Genomic DNA, 16,461 nt, shown 5'->3' with positions numbered 1-16,461 from the left:
AGTAAGGCGAATGTAAGTAGCCATGGTCCTTCTCTGTGCCTGTCAAATATGGACTTCGCCAAGCCCTTAATTTGTAGAAGAATGCTTTCGTTACTTCACTTTCTTTTAATTGTGCTTATGTGGATTTGTTTTTTAAAATCACCAAGATTAAGGAGGAGGGAGATCTATGTATAGTGAAAGAGTGAATTCACAGTGTTTTCTTAGTGAGATAAAAGCCCTTCAAATCTTGTTGAACTGCATCATGCATCAACCCCAGCCAACATGGATAACAGTGTAGGCTGATGGGAGTTGTAGTCCAACATAATCTGGAGGGTCAAGTGTTTCCCATTCCTCCTAATCTTTCCCACATGGGTTGAAAAGCTGCCATTCATTGCTATGTGGGAAAACAAAGGATAAACCTACCTACCAGGCCCGACACAGAATAATTGGGCCCTACCTTTGCCCAGTTTATTATTTACATTTTTTTAAAAAAAGTACTCTATTTTATCTCTAAAAGTGACTCCCAGAGAACTAATTTTAAGAAGAAAAAACAAAACAGAATCACTGCCTTCAGGCTTAAAATTCAAAAAGATGGGAAAACTCAAAGGGGAGCCAGCCCTGATCTGAGGTTTTGTCAGTGCACACTGGCACTGCCTTGGTGTCTAGATCTGCAAGCCACCACTTCGATTTCCCCAAATGATGGAGTGTCACTGCAAGGCATCATGGGGAAACTCCAATGCCTGCCTAAAACTCTTACGATAACTGCAGCTATGGGCAGGACTCTGCTGCTTTCCTAGAGGGCATCCGCCAGGAGAATCTTTCGTGTACCCAAGGTTGTAGATGGGAAAGGAGGATTGAGTCACCCTTGTTTTATTTTTCATTCCTCAGAAACATGTGCTGGGAAAAAGAGAACTTGTGAGTATATTGTAATGCATAATATTGGCAATTCACACACACACACCCCACTACTGGAACAGCCCCCTCCCCCTCCTCAAGTGCAGCCCATCTAATGACTACTATAGTCACTATGACAAGGACTGGCAGATCTTAGCAGTCCTTCTCTTACATAACCCTATTGTACATTATGCCATAATAATAATAATAATAATAATAATAATAATAATAATACTGCAGAAAAAAATAAATGACTCTCAAGATTGCTGGCATTTTTCTCTTCCAGGAGCCTTTGGATTACTATGTGGATGTAAGTATGTGCATTCTCTGTGACATGTAAGGAGGGCAGAATGTCTGGCATCCAAGGAATGACCGCTCCACACATCAATGGGGGGCAACTTTTGTGTGGACGTGCGCAGTCCCCTGATCCCAGAGGCGACTCCCTGGTAGTTCGGGGCTGGCATCGCCTTCCCAGGTAGGATGCCAGGGGTCTCCGCCTACCCAAGCCCAGCGTCCAATCTTGCCTGGGGAGGTGTTGCCAGGGGATGGCCAGGTAAGGGGAGGGACTGTCCGGCTCACACAGGAGAATTTGAATCTTACCTCCAAGCACCAGTTGGTTCCAGAGCTTCTCCCACCCTCCACACCCTTCATTCATGTTCTTTTGCAGGTTAACCTTTTCTCTACAGGTTCACTAGCGCTGCTACATCAAGGCCGCTGTTGAAGGGTCGGAAAGGAATTTCCCTGCATTAGCAGGTTTCGCCTTTCCCGTAGCAATATGTCACAACGTTGGTGGTGTCAGGCCTTGGGAGGAATTCTTTGGTGATATTCCTAGAGGGAGGGGCGTGAGGCGGAGACCTCACCCCCTTTGCGGCAACAAGAGCGGAGTTTGGGGGGAAGCCTTGACCATGCCAATAGGCGTCATCACTTCCCCCTTCCAGCGGCGGCAAACAGGGGGCGGTCTCTCTCTGCTTGAACATATGTTCTCCAGAGCCAGCTCCAACCCCCATACATGTGGATAACCCCGACGCCTCCCATAACCCTGGCTGGGGACTGGGAAGGATAACGCCCAATGCCTGAGCCAAGGTCTCCCTACATCAGAATCTTAATAAAATTGTGGCCAATTTGAATCCCATAGCACATTGTTATGCGTCTTTATTCCGCTTAGCGGGTTGCCTAGGGGTTTGGGGGACTCCGCCTGTCCATGCAGTGCAGTGTCTGCTGGTGACACTGAGAGCCCCACCCCCGCAATGGCCTCAGATTCCCACTTCAGTTGTCGGGTGTAGTTTATTTTATTCCTCCCCTTGCTCCCAATGTGGATCTTCACTTACCTCTCCTTCCCTGGTGGGAGGGGAGAATTTTGCAGTTTGCCCAGATACCAAAACGTCTTAGACCGGCCCTGCTTCTGCCCCCTTGTCACTGCCACCAGCTGTAGACCTGTGATTTGCAAGGTCCAGGGGGGCAGAGGCCAGCACCCCCTTTTCCTCTTGTCATTTTCATCATCACCTTCCTCTGTCATATAACTGCATTAAGCACTATATACATTGTTTGCCATTTTTTTCTTTCAGAACGGGGACAATCCAGGGGTAGGTATCTGTGAGCTTTCTCCGTCTGTATCATGAATGGACTGCAATGGTGTAAAAACAAAAATAACTGGCAGTGGTTCCCTTGAATTCTACCTCCATGGATTTTTTTTAAATCCAACAGATGTAAGGAGGAGGAAGAACATCCAGCCGTATAATGAAAGAGTAAATTCACACTGTTCTGTTAGTAAGACACAAAAGAACCCAGGGTGGATATGTGCCAATCTGCATGGCATCCTGAAAAAGGAGTGTAAGCCTGAACACAGCTGAGCAATGGGGAAAGAGGACCACTAGTCCAAAGTGCATATTGGCTCAATGTAGTACTATACAATTTATCCTATAATTGGTGGGGTAAAGGATCTAATTTCCACTCTATGATTCCAAAAGAGGCAATCCACAGGCATGAGTACAGCACCATCCTGTGGGAGCCAGCCCTGCTTTCAGGCTGTGTCACTGCACACCGGCACTGCCTTGATGTCTGGATCTGCAAGCCACCATTTTAATTCCCCACAATGTCCAGCATGCAGGATTTGACATAACAAAGGCCTTCCGACCTCAAGGATGGGATTTTCATGCCCAGTGACCCAGAACATCTGCCAAGAGAGTCTTCCCTGTCTGCAAGATTGTAGATGGAAAAGCAGGATTGTTTTATGTTTCATCCCTCAGAACCCCCTTTCGCTGGTAAAAAGAGATCTTGTGAGTATGTTGTAATGCATCACATTGGCAAATGACAGATACCCGCACAGGAACAGCCCAATCTTCCTCCTCAAGTGTAGCACCCCTAGTGACTGCTAAGGTCACTACCACAAGGGCCGGCAGATCTAAGCAGTCCTTCCTGTTATCCCTCTCATCATAGTCTTCTCTTGAATAACCCCATTGTGCATTATGTGAACTGAAACAATTTTCTCTTTCAAAATGTCAAATAATAATAATAATAATAATAATAATAATAATAATAATAATAATTTATTTATACCCTGCCCATCTGGCCGGGTTCCCCCAGCCACTCTGGGCGGCTTCCAACAAAACATTAAAATACAGAAATCCATCAAACATTAAAAGCTTCCCTAAACAGGGCTCCCTTAAGATGCCTTCTAAAGGTCTGGTAATTGTTATTCTCTTTGACCTCTGGTGGGAGGGCATTCCACAGGGTGGGTGCCACTACCGAGAATGACACTCAATGACAGTACATATCTGTGTGCTGTTTATTTTTCTTACTCTGTCCCATAGTGCCCACTATTCTGGGGCATTGTGGGAATGTCTAAAGACAGCTTCCAATGGAGATCTGGAGCATTCTAGGGAACATAAAGGTTTCTATATATATGCCACCCAACCTAGAAAATCCTTAGGCATCAGCATCACTAGGAAATGAGAATTGGGTGGTTCCACTGTAGCTTGATGTTCTCCAGGGCAGCATGTGGCATCTGTGGAAGACAAGCTAAGTCAGGTCAAAGCAGAAGGTAGGCAAAAGCAGGACCTTGGACAGTTCCAAATAACCCAATTGGTTGACACTACCTGGAATGGGAATAAAATGCTAAAATGGCCATTGGACCATGAGAGGCAGGGAGAGGTTTGTTAGGTTGTGGAGGGGTGCTGGGGTTTGGAGGTTTGGTTGACTGGGGAGGAGAGTGTCCTCTTTTCAGAGTCTTTCCCTTGATCGACAAAGGGAGGATCAGTTTGCTAGTGTGACATTTTTGTTTGGGCACAGCTGCTTTCATATTCAAAGATCCCCAAAACAGTGGAAATTCGAATTTTAATACAGTGGAACCTCGGTTTATGAACACCTCGGTTTACAAATTTTCGGTTTACGAACGCCGCGGACCCATCTGGAACGGATTAATTCACTTTCCATTACTTTCAATGGGAAAGTTTGCTTCAGTTTATGAATGCTTCAGTTTATGAACAGACTTCCGGAACCAATTGTGTTCATAAACCGAGGTACCACTGTATTCCCCTAGGCTAGGGATGGAGAACCTACAATGCTCCAAGTGTTGTTGGACTCCTACAACTCCCACCACCCCTAACTATTTGCCACTCTGGTGGGGGCTGAGGGAATTTGAAGTCCAACAACGTCTGAAGCACCACCGGTTCCAGTGCTGAAAATGTGTGCAGAAAATTATTGCTATAACATAAAAGAGGCATGCAAAAATATGTACCTTACTGTTGAATCATAGACTCATAGAATCATCCAGTTGGAAGGGAACCCAGGGGTCATCTAGTCCAACCTCCTGCTGTGCAGAAATCTAATCTACATCATACTGGACAGATGGCCATCCAACCTCTGCTTATATACCCTTGGAGGAGAGTCCACCACCTTCCGAGGGAGTCACTGTCAAACAGCTCTTACTCTCAGAAAGTTATTGAATGCACTGAATGTGTTGAAAGCAGGGTGTTTTTACGTTCTTAAGAAACTTCATATAAAATGTGTACTGTACAATTAAATGCAGACTTCTAATACGTTCCTTTGAAACATAGGATGGGAACAGATCTGTGAACGATGGACCAGGAACGATGGACCAAATCAGCTGCCCATTCCTTCCTTAATAGTAATTGTTCTTCTCTTCCTAGACTGGAGATGAGGAATCTCAGCCTGAAAGTGTTGAACCTGTTTTAAATGAGCCGGAGGTATTTATTTACCTGTTGTCTTTCTCTGTCATGCCATATATGAACAATGAGAAACCCTTAATCTGCAGAAGAACGCTTTTGTTACTTCATTGTATGGAAAGTAGTATTGATAATGGTAATAATAATGATAATGGTAATAATAAGGATAATGATGATATTTGTTTTTCCATGTACCACTCCCTTTGAAGGAAAAATCACAACCCCAGAATGACCCTTACTATACCTGGTAGATCCCTGACCCCCGCTGAAATCAGGGGCCCAACCCATCACAGGGGGCCCTGTTTCTCTTGTTTACTCCCTCCCCCTGAAGGTTCTCCTTGTCCCTTCAATGGTTGTGCAGGTTTGGGCTGCGTAACTTTTCCAGGCCTGTCGTCACCACCTCACTCTCCTCTCTCCTCCATCTCCTGTACTCTGCTGGCAGAGGTTGGCAGGCTACAGGCAGATCCACACCATTCCTTAGAAGCACATTCGATATATGCTTAAAGACTCCCTGCCAATGAATCCCAGGAACTGTAGTATGTTAACAATGCTTGGAATGGTATTTCTATGAGAGGAAACTTCAGTTCCCAGGATTCTTTGGGGGAAGTCATGTGCTAGGGTGTGAAACTGCCCTGGGTTATTAAGAGCTCCCTACAGCAATCCTTGTCTCAGGTGAGTTTCCACAGAGACCCAATAACAGTGATCAACTGTGGCGATCCATTGAGATTGATATATGTTTCTGCCAAGGGCCAGCCCAACCACTAGGCAAGGTGAGGTGACAGCCTTGGGCAGCAGGATCCACAGGGGCAGAAGGTCCGGCATCCAAGGAATGCATTGCCTGCTGGTGACACTGAGAGCCCCACCCCCGCAATGGCCTCAGATTCCCACTTCAGTTGTCGGGTGTAGTTTATTTTATTCCTCCCCTTGCTCCCAATGTGGATCTTCACTTATCCCTCCTTCCCTGGAGGGGAGGGGAGAATTTTGCAGTTTGCCCAGCTACCAAAACGTCTTAGACCGGCCCTGCTTCTGCCCCTTTGTCACTGCCACCAGGGCCGTCTCAAGCAGGTCGGGTGCCCTGGCGCTGAGGCGCGGAGATCGCTCTGGCGCCCCCACCCTCGCAGCGCACAGCACGGCTTTCGCATGGCTTTGCCACGCAGCGCCCCCCTGCCAGCCCGGAGCCCTGGCACCCCGCGCCACCGGGACTACGCCTAGAGCCGGGCCTGGTGGCCACCAGCTGTAGACCTATGATTTGCAAGGTCCTGGGGGGTAGAGGCCAGCACCCCCTTTTCCTCTTGTCATTTTCATCATCACCTTCCTCTGTCATATAACTGCATTAAGCACTATATACATTGTTTGCCATTTTTTTCTTTCAGAACGGGGACAATCCAGGGGTAAGTATCTGTGAGCTTTCTCCGTCTGTGTCATGAATGGACTGCAATGGTGTAAAAACAAAAATAACTGGCAGTGGTTCCCTTGAATTCTACCTCCATGGATTTTTTTTTAAAGCCAACAGATGTAAGGAGGAGGAAGAACATCCAGCCGTATAATGAAAGAGTAAAGTCACACTGTTCTGTTAGTAAGACACAAAAGAACCCAGGGTGGATATGTGCCAATCTGCATGGCATCCTGAAAAAGGAGTGTAAGCCTGAACACAGCTGAGCAATGGGGAAAGAGGACCATTAGTCCAAAGTGCATATTGGCTCAATGTAGTATTATACAATTTATCCTATAATTGGTGGAGTAAAGGATCTAATTTCCGCTCTATGATTCCAAAGGAGGCAATCCACAGGCATGAGTACAGCACCATCCTGTGGGAGCCAGCCCTGCTTTCAGGCTGTGTCACTGCACACCGGCACTGCCTTGATGTCTGGATCTGCAAGCCACCATTTTAATTCCCCACAATGTCCAGCATGCAGGATTTGACATAACAAAGGCCTTCCGACCTCAAGGATGGGATTTTCATGCCCAGTGACACAGAACATCTGCCAAGGGAGTCTTCCCTGTCTGCAAGATTGTAGATGGAAAAGCAGGATTGTTTTATGTTTCATCCCTCAGAACCCCCTTTCGCTGGTAAAAAGAGATCTTGTGAGTATGTTGTAATGCATCACATTGGCAAATGACAGATACCCGCACAGGAACAACCCAATCTTCCTCCTCAAGTGTAGCACCCCTAGTGACTGCTAAGGTCACTACCACAAGGGCCGGCAGATCTAAGCAGTCCTTCCTGTTATCCCTCTCATCATAGTCTTCTCTTGAATAACCCTATTGTGCATTATGTCAACTGAAACAATTTTCTCTTTCAAAATATCAAATATGTGGTTGACTCAATGACAGTACATATCTGTGGGCTGTTTATTTTTCTTACTCGGTCCCATAGTGCCCACTATTCTGGGGCATTGTGGGAATGTCTAAATACAGCTTCCAATGGAGATCTGGAGCATTCTAGGGAATGTAAGGGTTTCTATATATATGCCACCCAACCTACAAAATCCTTAGGCATCAGCAACACTAGGAAATGAGAATTGGGTGGTTCCACTGTAGTTTGATGTTCTGATGTTCTCCATGGCAGCATGTGGCATCTGTGGAAGACAAGCTAAGTCAGGTCAAAGCAGAAGGTAGGCAAAAGCAGGACCTTGGACAGTTCCAAATAACCCAATTGTTTGAAACTACCTGGAATGGGAATAAAATGCTAACATGGCCATTGGACTATGAGAGGCAGGGAGAGGTTTGTTAGGTTGTAGAGGGGTGCTGGGGTTTGGAGGTTTGGTTGACTGGGGAGGAGAGTGTCCTCTTTTCAGAGTCTTTGCCTTGATCGACAAAGGGAGGATCAGGTTGCTAATGTGACATTTTTGTTTGGGCACAGCTGCTTTTATATTCAAAGATCCCCAAAACAGTGGAAATTCAAATTTTAATATTCCCTGAGGCTAGGGATGGGGAACCTACAATGCTCCAAGTGTTGTTGGACTCCTACAACTCCCACCACCCCTGACTATTTGCCACTCTGGCAGGGGAATTTGAAGTCTAACAACATCTGAAGCACCACCGGTTCCAGTGCTGAAAATGTGTGCAGAAAATTATGGCTATAACATAAAAGAGGCATGCAAAAATATGTACCTTACTGTTGAATCATAGACTCATAGAATCATCCAGTTGGAAGGGAACCCATGGGTCATCTAGTCCAACCCCCTGCTGTGCAGGAATCTCAACTAGATCATATCAGACAGGTGGCCATCCAACTTCTGCTTATATACCCTTGGAGGAGAGTCCACCACCTTCCGAGGGAGTCTGTTCCACTTTTGAACAACTGTTACTCTCAGACAGTTATTGAATGCACTGAATGTGTTGAAAGCAGGGTGTTTTTAAACTTCATATAAAATGTGTACAATTAAATGCAAACTTCTAATATGTTCCTTTGAAACATCAAGACAGGATGGGAACAGACCTGTGATCCAGGAACAATGAACCAGGAACGATGAACCAAATCAGCTGCCCATTCCTTCCTTAATAGTAATTGTTCTTTGCTTCCTAGACTGCAGATGAGGAATCTCTGCCTGAAAGTTGGAATGGCCACGGCAGAGGCCATGGCAGAGGCAGAGGCAAAGGCCATCACCATGGCCATCACCATGGCCATCACCACGGCCACGGCAAAGGCAGAGGCGGAGGCAGAGGGAGAGGGAGAGGCAAGAAGAATGAGGTGAGAAATGAGGGCACATTTTTATGGATCGTTCTTTCCTACCTTTCCTTCCAATCCTTGGCTTTTGGGGCTCTCTTCTGGCTACTCAGGTGCAGTCATATGTCATTCACATGCTGCTGGCCTGGGAGGAAATGCAGTCCCACCAAATAGAACAAAAGAAATAACAAAATGGGCATTGAAATGTGTGCATTCAAAACGTAATGTGTGTCTTCAAACCACAGCCACCATTCTGCAAGCACATCTCATTGATTTTTTATCTTTAGAAGGGGCTTGGACCAGACAACCCTGAAAGCAGAGGACTGCTTTGAATCAGTGGCGTAGCATGGGGGGCCACAGGGGCGGTCACCCCAGATGCAAAATTGTTAAGGGTGCAAAATTTCACCACCCAGTGCTGCCTCAATACAGCTGCGCACTTCCATTGCTGGGCTCTGTTGAAAACAGCTTCTCCATGCAAAGCAGGAAGTGACCTCTCCAGGCAATGGAATGACTAATCTTTTCTTATCTCTGCAGCTTCAATTTCTTGGGTGACTAGGATGTTGTTAGGCAGTTGAATGCACATGTGCACTCCATCCATTTCCCTCCCACCCCAGGTCCACCTGGCCCCGGGAGCTGGCAACCCACGTCACGCCACTGCTTTGACTATACATTTCATAAGGGCTAACTTCTGTAAAGTCACACGGACACCTGACTGCTGGCTTGAGGTTCTCCTCTGATCTAGGGGGAGGTCATGCCAGAAAGTGGTGCTCCCACTCTATAAAGTTAAAAGCATTTCTTTTATCTTAACAAACATACACTTGCAGCTATGCCACAATCAGACTCTGGGGCTGCCATCAGGAAGGAGTTGTGGAAAAATGACTGACTCTTTTGCAGTGGTAATGGAGCAGCAGGTGCTTGAAACTGGTACAGCGGTAGCTCGGTTTAAGTACACAATTGGTTCCGGAAGTCTGTGCTTAACCTGAAGTGTACTTAACCTGAAGCGAACTTTGCCATTGAAAGTAATGGAAAGTGGATTAATCCATTCCAGACGGGTCCGCGGAGTACTCAACCTGAAGCGTACTTAACCTGAAGTATGAGTGTAATTGGTTCTGGAAGTCCATACTTAACCTGAAGCGTATTTAACCTGAAGCGAACTTTCCCATTGAAAGTAATGGAAAGTGGATTAATCCGTTCCAGATGGGTCCGCAGAGTACTGAAACTGAAAGTACTCAAACCGAAGCATACTTAAACCGAGGTATGACTGTAGATGGGTTTAGCACTGTTTAGGCTGAATTGTATTTGTTTTGAATGTGTTTTCATCTACCACTTTTAACATCTCCATTTGGAGAGGAGAATGGGAGTTAGTGAAATTTACTGAGAAGTAAATATATAATAGGGTTGCCATATTCCTAAAAGTGAAAATCTGGACAAAGTTGTTGAGCTCCCCCACCCCCCACCAATGTTGTTGAGGACGTATGGCAGCCCTATATAGAAACATCTATGGAGCAGCTAGCGGGGGGGGGATTGTTTAGCTGGCGACAACTAGCTGCTTTTTTAATTATTTTGAAATGAGAAATTGTATGTTAGAGACCAGTAGGCTCCTCAATGAACTCTTAATTTTTTAAATTAATTTTCAAGTCTGCTTGACCAGAGATAAGGATGAGGATGTACTAAAACTTGTGTTCTCTCTTTAGGTGGAACCAGTAAATGAGTACGAGGAATAAGCAGAAAGGACCCCACCATCCGTAAGTTCTCTAATACAGATGATCTGCTTAAAATAAAAATAAGTCCAGTAGCCTTCAATGTTAAACCTAGCTTAATTGTATTTTAGGGATGCAGGTAGCCTAGGGCTTGCCGATCAGAAGATCAGCGGTTCAAATCCCCGCGACGGGTGAGCTCCCGTTGCTCGTTCCCTGCTCCTGCCAACCTAGCAGTTCAAAAGCACGCAGTGCAAGTTGATAAATAGGTACTGCTCAGGTGGAAAGGTAAACAGCGTTTCTGTGCGCTGCTCTGGTTCGCCAGAAGCGGCTTAGTCATGCTGGCCACATGACCCGGAAGCTGTACGCCGGCTCCCTTGGTCAGTAAAGTGAGATGAGCGCCACAACCCCAGAGTCGTCCACGACTGGACCTAAAAGTCAGGGGTCCCTTTACTTTTTTAATTGTATTTTAACAAACTTCATTCATTCATTTGCTCTGCCTTCCCCAACCCCCAATGCGTGTTGACATTAAGATATAATGCTTTCTCCCTAGAGCATCAAAGGAGTGGCAGATCTGTGGGGCAGATGAGATCCCTTACAGAATTCTTAGCACTAAACTACAGTTCCCAGGATTTGAGCATTTATTTGTGAGACACTGGGAGCTATAACTGTTAAACGAGTATAGAGCCAGTGTGTACTACATATTTGTGTTTTGTGTGTCTTTCTTTCTTCTATCATTGGGGGGGGGAGAGGGGGGAGGGAGGGAGGGAGAGGGAGAGGGAATGGCAGCAGAGTTGGGGTTCCTATGGGAACAGCAAAATAATTATTCTTATCACCAGAAATGGCTTCTTTTGTAGATGAGGCAAACCTGAAAGGCTGCTTAAAATGCTCCTCTCCATGATTTGAATTACTACATTGTATTCTCTGTTCCTTGCCCCCTCTCCCCCCCCCCCGGGTTTTGCCCACAACAGTCACTCTGCATCATGTACCCCCTGAACATGAGCAGAGTTATTGGTCCATTTCCCCTTTAGGGTCTTTCTCCCCTATGGTTTTATGTGCTTTTGAAAGCACTCAGAGTTTCCCAGGGCTGCTGATTCCTTCTTCTAGCATGTGGGTTACATAAGCAACAGTGCTCAGAGCCTGAAAACTGGAAATGGACAGAAGGATGATGTGTGTATTCTAGCAAATGGCTCCTAAACATGATTCATGCTGTCAATCCCAGATCAGCCATGAATGAGAACCCCTTTGCCCACTTTTTGTGAAATTTATACACTGCTTGAGTGTAAACACACACACACACACACACACACACACACACACACACACCTCAAAGCAGTTTACAAAGAGAGAAAAACAGTAAAATTATTGGCAAAAGCAGTAGAAAGCAAGTATTTAAAACATTAATAATAAAATCAGCTATAAACTAAAAGGAAATTAAGACATACATCAATGTTGTACGTGTCTGGGTAGGCTTGTCTAAACAAAAATGTTTGTAGCAGACACTAAAAAGAGGACAGTAAATGGGTATCATGTGACACTCAAAACAGTGCTAGTCCCACAGATCAAAGTGGCTGAATGGGAATATATGGAGTACGGCAATCTCAAAGGTAAACCAGTCCCAAGTTGTTAAATGTTTTATACATTAATAGAAACAACTTGAACTTGGTCCAGTAGCAAACCACCAACAAGTGCAGATCTCTGAGAACAGAGATTTGTTTGCACAACTCTCAGCTTGCTTCTTCTTCTTTCTTTTCAGCACTCACTTAAATCCCACTGAAATCTAAAGCTAGAATTGGCCACTGGACCAGCTATCCTGCTCCCTGCTAATCAAACACAACAAATAGCAGCATGAAACAACCAGAGTTGCCGTGGTGATGGTGATCATCAGTTGCTAATGAATGGTTTTTGTTCTGTCTTGATCTGCTGGGTTGAGGAAAGCTTCAAAACAATAAAAAATAGCAAGCATCCAATTTGCAATGTGTGGCGTCTGTTTATTTGGCACAACTGTATGAATATGGCCAAAGAAGTCCTCAGCAACAGAAATGCTCATGTTCCCACTTTAGTCATTTGTGATACATGGAGCCTGGGGAGGGAAGGTGGGATGGAGAACCAAATCTCTTGAACCAAATCTCCTGGAGGCAACTGAGCAATGATAACCAGGAAATCATCCACTTACAGTCCTGGGTTTGGCATTTCTAAAGACCAAATGTTTGCTTTGATTTTATAACAAGGAGGCAGACGTCTGTAACACGTGGTTGTGGTGGTGCCCCTGTGTCCTCTTGGTGGTACCCTCTTAGTCACTTCCTTCCTCACTGTGTTTCTTGAAGTATTTGGAGAAGATATGAGTCTTCTCATCAAGCTTTCTTTGAGTGCTTCCCGCAGCAACAGAACTGTGCATCTCCACTTCCTAAAGTGCAATCAGGCCCTCCGTGGGGCAGAGAAAGCTATCTCTGAGGCACTTCTTATTATTCCTTCCTGCCATCCAGGACTGAAGTTTCGGTGAAGCACCAGTAAGGAGAAAGGGCTCAACAGCAGCAGCACCTCCTCCACTGGAATTCTGCCTCTTGCTAGATCTGTGAAGCCCATTCTCAGGTGCTGAAACTGCACTTACCCATTCAGAATCAAGCTCCTGGCCTATGTAACAACCTAATAGAACCTCCATGTTCAGTGATACTATATCTCCAAATAACTAATGCTGGGGGAGCAACGGTAAAAAAGAGCCCTTGGATAGCTCAGTTGGTTAGAGCATGGTGCTGATAACATCAAGGTTGCAGGTTCGATCCCTGAATGTGAAGCCTGCATTTTCCTGCACTGCAGGGGGGTTGGACTAGATGATCCTCAAGATCCCTTCCAACTTGACAATTCTATGAAATGGATCTAGATCTGTGGTACTTATATTGTTGAAGCTGTTGTCACTAACTGAGTTGCCACCAAAGCTCTGTGGCTCCCCACTTCTTTGAATGGGAAGGGAAATATTGTTTACAGAGCATCTGGCAAACTGACAGACTACAGGCCTTTTTGAAATATGTGTTGATTTGCTAAAGAGGAGTAGGCAAGCATTCAGGTGAATCCTGCAAGCAACCCAAACAGGGATCTTTGAATATGAAAGCTGCAGTGCCTAAGTCAAAATGTTACACCCAGCATACTGATCTGTCCTATGCAGATTCAGGCAAAGTGGAAACCTAATTGATTTCACTGGGTGAAAGCACATAGTATTCAGCACAGAACTGAGCTATCAAAGGGCTTCCTGTTTCCTGTGCACTAGGGGATGGACACCTCTCCCAACACCGTGGGAGAGACAGAGACAGAGATAATCAGATAATGATGGGGGAACAGAAACATCGACAATCCACCACACCCAACTCCCCATCCCACCCACCTCTTTCCCCCCCTTCCTCATAATGTCTCAACAAGTAAAATTGATGTGTAAAAATGATGCATGAAAAAAATGAGACATTGCACTACCTTTGTAACCCAAGAAAATCTTTAATAAAAATAATTATTTAAAAAAAAACCAGTGGTATCTTGGGTTACAAACACCTCGGGTTACAAACACTTTGGGTTACAGACTCCGCTAACCTAGAAGCAGGGGCGTAGCCAGGATCAAAATTAGGGGGGGCAAGGGGCGGGGGCAAGGGGCGGGAGGGGAGGGGCCACAGTGGAAATGTGGGTGGGGCCACATGGCCTGCGCCTCCCAGGTCTTCGGAGGAGGTGGCCCCAGGCTACCGCTCCCGGCGCGAAGCTCCAGAGTCGCGCAGGGAACGCGAGCCTGTGGCTGCCTCCTCCGCACCTCCCAGGCCGCCTCCTCTGAAGACCTGGGGGGGTGCGGAGGAGGCAGCCACAGGCTCGCGTTCCCTGCACGACTCTGGAGCTTCGCGCCGGGAGCGGTAGCCTGGGGCCGCCTCCTCCGAAGACCTGGGAGGCGCGGAGGAGGCAGCCACAGGCTTGCGTTCCCTGCATGACTCTGGAGCTTCGCGCCGGGAGTGGGAGCCTGGGGCTGCCACACTGCGCCCCTCAGCCTTTGCTTCTAGGGGGGGCAATTGCCCCCTCCTGCCCCCCTGCCTACGCCCATGCCTAGAAGTAGTACCTCGGGTTAAGAACTTTGCCCCAGGATGAGTACAGAATTCGTGGGGCAGCGGGGCAGCAGCAGGAGGAGGCCCCATTAGCTAAAGTGGTACCTCAGGTTAAGAACAGTTTCAGGTTAAGAACGGACCTCCGGAATGAATCAAGTTCATAACCAGAGGTACCACTGTATCTGCATTCCTCTTCGGTTGGAAGAGGAACCAGGCTCTCACCCGCTGTTTGCCTTGCAGTTTGGCACTTGCTTCCCCGTGGAATGTGAGGGCAGGAATGTGCATGGAGCACTCTGGCTGCCGTGACCCCCATCCCCATTCTGTTCCTGGAAGCACAGGTTATCCTGTTAATTGAATTTTAATTGGAGTAAACTAAAGGCCCATGCCAGAGATGATGAGGTAAGACACTGGGAAAACAACCCAGCTACAAGGATGTGAAAGGTTTGGATTGAGAGTGGATTTCATTTGGTGGAAGAGACAATGGGGGGAGAGGAGCCCACGGTATGCTTACTTAAGGTTGTTCTCTGCATTTATGATACAGCAACCCCACACCACCCCAGAATGCAAGTTTTATTTCAAAATATCTGCACAGTGAGGATGGAAGAAATAGTAATATAATATGGAATTTAACAAAACTGGAACTGCGTGTGTGAGAGAGAGGAACTGAGAGAAGGTGGGAAGAAATGCTATGCTTTGAAAATATAGAGCAAAATCTGCCCTAACCTCTATTATCCACAAAGGAATGTGCTTGAGATAAGGATAAATGGCCATAAATCAGTGTCAGGGAGGAAAGGAGTCTACCAGCTGTGAGAATAGAAGGTTTTTGTATTAACAATCTGAAGTCTGGATTCAGACTGTTCTTCCTAGGTTGGGAAAAATGGTGAAGACAGATTGTTTACTGGAAGCCGAATCACTGGAAGCGATGCAGGGACTTTTGGAAATTGTGGGATAACCACTTCTCCTGAGACATGACGGGAACCATCAACAGTTGCAGGAATAAAGGATACGACACCATATTGATGGGAAAACATCATGGGGGAAATTGCCACATGCAGGAAAGAATAATGATTACAGCTAAAGTTCCTCACTTGAAACTTCATAAATTACCTATTAGACCAACATGAATTGAAATCGCAAGATTGTAGCTGTTACCGGTATATAAGGGATTATTATATTCTCTCCCATCACTATTCAGTAGTCCCACTGAATTCAATGGGCCTTACACGCCAGTAAATGGGGTTAGGGTTGCCAACTTAATGTGACTTTCAAACCACTCCACCTCTCAGATTTCCATATTTGTTCAAGTCTCTCTTATTTGCTTAAGGTGGGTGGAAAGCTGGTTTGCGTAAGACCAAACTGAGTCTTTGTGAGGAACTTGATGTGGAGATTAAAGTCTGTGGAAGGCAGAGGTGAAAAAAGCTTGGGGGGAGGGTGTCAGCAAATTCACCTGTAAGGCTGGATTTGTTTGGACATTGATAAATATGTATTATTGTCTGATTAACTGGGAAGGTGCATAAGAAAAATGGGGGAAGGTTAGGGCCAGAGTTGTTGCCATATTCATCTCCTCCTCCTCCAGTCATTCAGTTATATTTACATAGAAGGAGAATGTCAGAAATATTTTTTTCACTCATAGAGAGGCATACAAGGCTGAACCTTGCATTAGGCAGAGTGAGGTCACCATCTCAGGCAGTTGGATGTAGATTTCATGAAAGGGCAGCAAATTGTTATGTCTCCATGGGAGTTTTAATAGAATACATTAGTATTAAATTAAGCAGCTAACAATTTACTGCCCTTTCATGAAATCTACATCCAACTGCCTGGATTGCAGGAATTTCTGTCTCGAGGGCTAAATTCACCTGACTCCAATTCACCCTGAGACATACTTTTCGATTAATCCAGGAAGGCTCAGTCTTCATGCAATGCATTGGGTTTGTTGCTATGGAATAACTGAATACTCAAACAGA

At 45.9% G+C, this 16,461-nt stretch overlaps 1 long non-coding RNA gene across 1 annotated transcript; it reads left to right on the top strand.

Annotated features, from left to right (window-relative positions):
- LOC148685403 (uncharacterized) lies at positions 1 to 12,394 on the top strand. Its single transcript, XR_015950386.1, has 7 exons — positions 1 to 12; positions 868 to 894; positions 1,160 to 1,183; positions 6,431 to 6,448; positions 8,587 to 8,751; positions 10,422 to 10,472; positions 12,181 to 12,394. It is a non-coding gene; the product is annotated as an uncharacterized LOC148685403 (long non-coding RNA).
- Positions 12,395 to 16,461: the final 4,067 nt, after the last annotated feature.

This window comes from Zootoca vivipara, chromosome 6 (genome assembly GCF_965207765.1).
Source record: "Zootoca vivipara chromosome 6, rZooViv2.hap1.1, whole genome shotgun sequence".
Classification (NCBI taxonomy): domain Eukaryota; kingdom Metazoa; phylum Chordata; class Lepidosauria; order Squamata; family Lacertidae; genus Zootoca; species Zootoca vivipara.
Note: the sequence above shows the minus strand (reverse complement) of the source record. Positions and strands in the feature narration are given on the sequence as shown.